The sequence below is a fragment of the Mus caroli genome, chromosome X (genome assembly GCF_900094665.2).
Source record: "Mus caroli chromosome X, CAROLI_EIJ_v1.1, whole genome shotgun sequence".
Classification (NCBI taxonomy): Eukaryota; Metazoa; Chordata; class Mammalia; order Rodentia; family Muridae; genus Mus; species Mus caroli.
This window is the reverse complement of record NC_034589.1, coordinates 41197091-41202965: the sequence shown is the minus strand read 5'-3', so window position 1 is coordinate 41202965 and position 5875 is coordinate 41197091. Positions and strand designations below refer to the sequence as shown.

Sequence of the window (5875 nt, the reverse complement as noted above, 5' to 3'; positions counted from 1 at the left end):
CCACCCCCACTCCCCTCCCCCCCACTCCCACTTCTTGGCCCTGGCGTTCCCCTGTACTGATATGCCTGGCTTTTTTACATGTTTTAAGGATTGTAGTTCATGCTCTCATGTTCATACAGCAAGTGTTCTTACCTACTGAGCCATCTCCCTAACCCTAGAGCAGAAAACATTAACGAATGAAGAGGCATAGACTACATAGGAGCAAAGAAGACTCAGGAGGATAACATTTGAGGGAAGAAGTAACATCATAAGCAGGTGCCCAGCAGTACAGAAAAGCCCACTTAGTCAAAGAGAACAAGCAGCTGGCTTCTGATAAAGTAGAAACCTGGATGAGGGGACTGGGGATATAGCTTAGGGTGGAATAGTTGTCTAGTGTGGGTAAGGTGCAGGGTTGGTCCCTAACTTAGCAAAAGAAGTAATAGATTAGAAAATAAATAGAAGAAATTTTTTCTTTACTTTATTGTTGTCTGGGTTTTTCGGAGGGCTGATTTGCAACAGGGTCTCTCTGTGTAGCCCTGGTTGTACTGGAACCTGCTATGTAGACCAGGCTGGCCTTGAACTGACAGAGATCTACCTGCCTCTGCCTCTGCCTCCTAAGGTGTGCATACAAGAAGAAATTTTAAAAAAATATTCAAGTTAGGAAGTAGCAAGAGGCAAAACTGAGAACTTTTACTAGGGCTTGGTTAAGACAAAACTTTGCCACGTAGGAGAGCTTGAACTTTATATACACTGGGGAGCTGATGGCACTTGGACAAAGGTATAGATACGTGAAATGAACTTTAGATAATTACTGTTGACTATGGCATGGTGGATTTCAGGGGGATACAACTAGAGGTGGAGGGACCAGAGAAATGGCTCAGCAGTTAAGAACACTGCTGCTTTCCTAACAGAACTGAGTTCAATTCAAGGCATCCACATAGCATCTCACAACAATCCAGGCACACATATATGGTGCACATACATACATGTAGTCAGAACACCCATCCATATAAAGTTAAAAATAGTGTTAATTTATTGTATATGACTAAACGGTCTCATATCTTCAGACACACCAGAAGAGGGCATCCAATCCCATTACAGATGCTTGTGAGCCACCATGTGGTTGTTGGGAATTGAACTCAGGACCTCTGGAAGAACAATCAGTGCTCTTAGCCACTGAACCATCTCTCCAGCCTTACCCCCTTTTTAAGATGGGTTCTTATGTATCACAGAATGGTGTTGAACTCATGTAGCCAAGATGACTTTGAACTCTGGTCCTCATGCCTCTATGTCCCGAGCCTCAACCTCCTAGGTGTGGGGATTTATGGGCATGTACCACCACACCTGGTTTATCCAGGGTTTTATGCATACTAAGCAAGCACTCTATGCACTAAGCAACATCCACAGCCCAGTGACTCTGAACTCCTTTTGACACTAGTGGAGATTGAACCAAGGACCTCCTGCATGCTAGTCAAGACACTCTACTAGCTGAACTATAGTCCCAGCCTTCCTGTTGGAATCTTATAAGCAAAGTTTTTAAAATGTTTTATGTTCATTATCTCTTATAGTTCTTTTGTCCTTACAGTAATCTTACAACATAGAAATTCCATTTCATAGAGAACATTTTTAATAAAGAAATTTTAAGTAACTGTCCTGAACAGTACAAACTAATAAATGAGAAACAGAATATGAATCCAGGCTATGTAACTAGAGAGGTAGAACCAAGAAATTCTAATCAGAGCCCAAGTTCCTAATAATGTATTACTTCTTGTGTAACACTACATTAGATGCCTAGCATGGAGGGAAGTACTTGATCAGAATGTGGGCCATGCTTGAGGGATGCTTAAACATCCCTAAGGCCTGAAGATGGATTAAAAGCAGGAGATGGAAAGCAAAGAGACAAAGTATCTAATTGTGTGTGTCAGAGTAGATAATAGTGCCACCACTAGCCCCCAGCTCAGAAAAACATTTTAAGAGGAAGATCTGGTTTAAGGGGAAAGATAGGGAAAGATAAAAATCTATTTGGACATCAGGCATGATGATGGATGCCTTTAATTGTAGCACCTGGGATACAGAGGTAGGTAGATGTCTGCAAGTTTGACAGCAGCCTGGTCTACATAAGAGTTCCAGGCCAGCTAAGGCTACATAATGAGATCCTGTATCAAACAATGACAAAAACAACAGAAGATAACTTAGAGAGAAGTATAGAAACCTAGGATAAGAGCCAAGGTTTTAGGTACTTGGAAGAAGCAGAACATGACCTGCAGTTTTACTATTGCCAAAGAACTTGGTAAGGAAAGAACTATAAGGTGTCCCCTTCTCGTAGTTTAGATAACAATGCAAAGTTAAACTACCCTTTATTTTTTTGCATGTGTATATTCATGTTGACATTGTGTGCACATGCATGTAGAGGCCAGAGGCACCTCTCTTTACCCTGTCTACTGCACCAGAGTTTCTTGTCAGACATAGGGCTAGTTCTGCTAGTCTGCTCGCTGGCTCGCCCTGGAGATCTCCTCTCCACTTTGCTAGCACTGGGATTACAAGTGGGTGGCTACAGCTACAATGTTTTTATGTAGATACTGGGGGTCCACACTCTGTTCCTCATGCTTGCATAGCAAGTGCTTTACTCACTGAGCTATCTCCATAGCCCCTATACTATTCTTTCAGTAAATGTAAATGATCTAGAAGGGTAAGGTGCTGGAGGACCTGAGTTCAATACCCAGAACCCATGTACAACAAATCCAGATGTGGTGGAACATGTTTGTAATACCAGTGCTAGGAAGGCAGACAGGTGGATCCCTAAGACTTGCGGGCCAGCCACCTTAGCCTACTTAGTGAGTTCTAGGCCTCCAATATAAGACCTGGTTTCTAAAAAAAAGAGGTGGACAGGGAAGGGCTTGAGAAACAATACCCAAGTTTATCTTTTGTCTACTACATGAATGAGTACATGCACCCATGCAGACATGAAAACACACACAAGTTTAAATAAAATTTGGACATGGTAGGTCACGCTCTTTATTACCAGTACTTTGGAAACTGAATCAGGAAGACTGCTACAATTTTGAGGCCAGTCTAGGATGCAGTATAGTCCATTTTAGACCTATCTGGGCAAAAGACTGTGGCCCCATCTCTTAAAAACTTAATGATTGCCGGGCAGTGCTGGCGCACACCTTTAATCCCGGCACTTGGGAGGCAGAGGCAGGTGGATTTCTGAGTTCAAGGCCAGCCTGGTCTACAGGGTGAGTTCCAGGACAGCTGGGCTACACAGAGAAATCCTGTCTCGAAAAAACAAAACAAAAAACCTTAATGATTATAGGTGTATCTTAGTGATAAGAGAGCTTACATGGCACTCACAAGGATCTGGTTCAATTTCTGTACAGTAAAGGTAAGTAAATAAAATAATGGTTGGTGTGTGAGTATTTCTTTTTCGAAAATCCTAAATTAAAAGTTTAAATCAGTGGAGATGGCCGTTGGACAAAAGTTTGAAGAGGACATAGAATCAAAGATTGATCTTATTGGATATAGTAATGGACTAAGATCACAGGAGAGGGTACAGGAATGAATGGACCAGGTGAAGATTCTGAAAGACAATAAAATGGCGAGACACAAAGGAATAGAAAGGTCCCCTTATTCAATAGCTGGAAAAAAAAGAAGTAAAGGTATGGATCAATTTGTGTGCATACATATGTGTGTGGTGTATATATGTGTGTGCACATGTATATGGAGGGACCACTGTATATGCACATGTGGAGTCTAGGTGTTGACATTGAGTGTCTTAGCTATCTGTCTCCACATTATTTTTTGAAACAGGGTCTCTCACTGAACCTGGAGAGTTCTCTCTCATTAATTCAGTTCGATTGACTATGGAACCTCTGGGGTATGCCTATCTCTGTCTTCCCAGCACTGGGTTACAGATGCATTACTGCTGCACTCATGCTTGTGTTGCAGGCACATCTAACGGCCTTACTTGATTTCACAGTGATACAGGATGTAAGGTGGTTATCAAGGGGAAAAAAGATGGTTGTCGGAAAGAATAGTCTAGATGTTGGATTGTCAGGTTGTATTGAAGAGAGAGCTTACCAAGGACAAAGCAAAGGAGGCTAAAGGAGCTACTCCTTCATCTATGCTGTTGACTCTAGAAAGCTTTACGCAACTCAACCAGACTCGAATTCCCCCACCCCATGTTTCTAGTGCCACCTGTCCTGTCAAAGCTATCAGATTTGACACTCCTTACTATTGTTGGTGTTTGTTAAATTGCTGCTTTTGTCTTAATATACTCTGAAGGCAGAGAAAATAATGTCTTTCTCATCACTGTGTCCCCTGCACTTAGAACTGCCTCTAAAGCACCAGAGATGTTTAACAGGTATTTCTTGATGGGATGGTCTCACAGGCTAGTAAGGAATAGAGCAGATGATGCGAACTAATCTCTCAGACTCAAGCTCTTAACCCTAGTGAAGACAGGGGGATTAAGAGTATTGGCAAAAGAGCCATTTGAATGGTCTACCATTGATTGGTCTAAATTATTTGGAATGGAACTGCCAACCAAATAATCAGAAAATTGGAAGACACTAAGGCTGGGCTTCATGGTACAGTGCTTGCCTAAACATACACAAAGCCCCAGGCACATTCTCCACACTGCTGCGAACAAAGAGAACAAAAACTGATGTAACAATGGCAATCAAGAAAGCATTTGGCGCACGCCTTTAATCCCAGCACTTGGGAGGCAGAGGCAGGTGGATTTCTGAGTTAGAGGCCAGCCTGGTCTACAAAGTGAGTTCCAGGACAGCCAGGTCTACACAGAGAAACCCTGTCTGGAAAAACAAAAAACAAAAAAACAAAAAACAAGAAAGAAAGAAAGAAAGAAAGAAAGAAAGAAAGAAAGAAAGAAAGAAAGAAAGAAAGAAAGAAAGAAAGAAAAGCAAGCAAGCATTGAAGCTAGGCTTGTGTACATGTATAGTGGTGTGTGCCTTAATCCCAGTGCTCAAGAGGCAGAAACAGGTAGATTTCTGTAAGTTTGAGGCAAGTATGATATACATAGCAATTTCCAGGCTAGATAGGCTGTATAATGAGACCCTATTTCAAACAAACAAAGACACATGCACAGACAACCAACCAACCAATGACCCTGAGAGATAATTGTGGTAAGATATTTGAGGTGGAAATAGTACTTTAGGAGATAACAAGAATCTGGATATGGCACAGAGGAAAATAGCCAAATTCCAAGGTCCTTAGATATAAGGAGCAGTGGCAGGAAGTGATTTCCCAACAGTGACTTAAAGGGGTATAAGTAGATACCAGTCAGAGGAGGATGAACCTACAAGACTCTAGAACACCTTCCTCTTCCTGGACTTGGAATATCTCTGAGTGTGACATCCCAGAGGGATAGCTGAGTGTCAGTGAAAAGTAGAAGTTGGAGAAAGATTCTGCAGAGATGTTCTGAATGTGGTAGAGTTGTTAGTAAAGAAATAAGGATTCTAATGGCAAAACAGAACAGACTTTCTCCATTGTCCATTTCAGTAAATCAGAATGGAAGTTTGGGAATCCAACGGATAGTAATCTTGATTGCTTGAGGAAACTGGGTCCCGAAAACTATGGTCCCAATAATTGCTTAGGCAGGTGCAGTGTTAGCACCCACCTTTAATCCCAGCACTCAGGAGGCAGAGGCAGGTAGATCCTTGTGAATTGGAGGCCAGCCTGGTCTACAGAGTAAGTTCCAGGACAGCCAGGGCTACACAGAGAAACATTAACCTTCCCCACCCCACCCCCCAAAATCCCAGTAATTACTTAGAAACAATTTCTTTTTTTTTTTCTTTTCTTTTTTCTTTCTTTCTTTCTTTTTTTTTTTTTTGAGTCAGGGTTTCTCTGTATAACCCTGGCTGTCCTGGCACTCACTTTG

The 5875-nt window shown here is 42.0% G+C and overlaps 1 protein-coding gene across 2 annotated transcripts in view; it reads left to right on the top strand.

The window, feature by feature from the left end:
- Aifm1 (apoptosis inducing factor mitochondria associated 1) overlaps positions 1 to 5875 on the top strand; it is a 40051-nt gene that overhangs the window by 21637 nt on the left and 12539 nt on the right. The window lies entirely within an intron of this gene.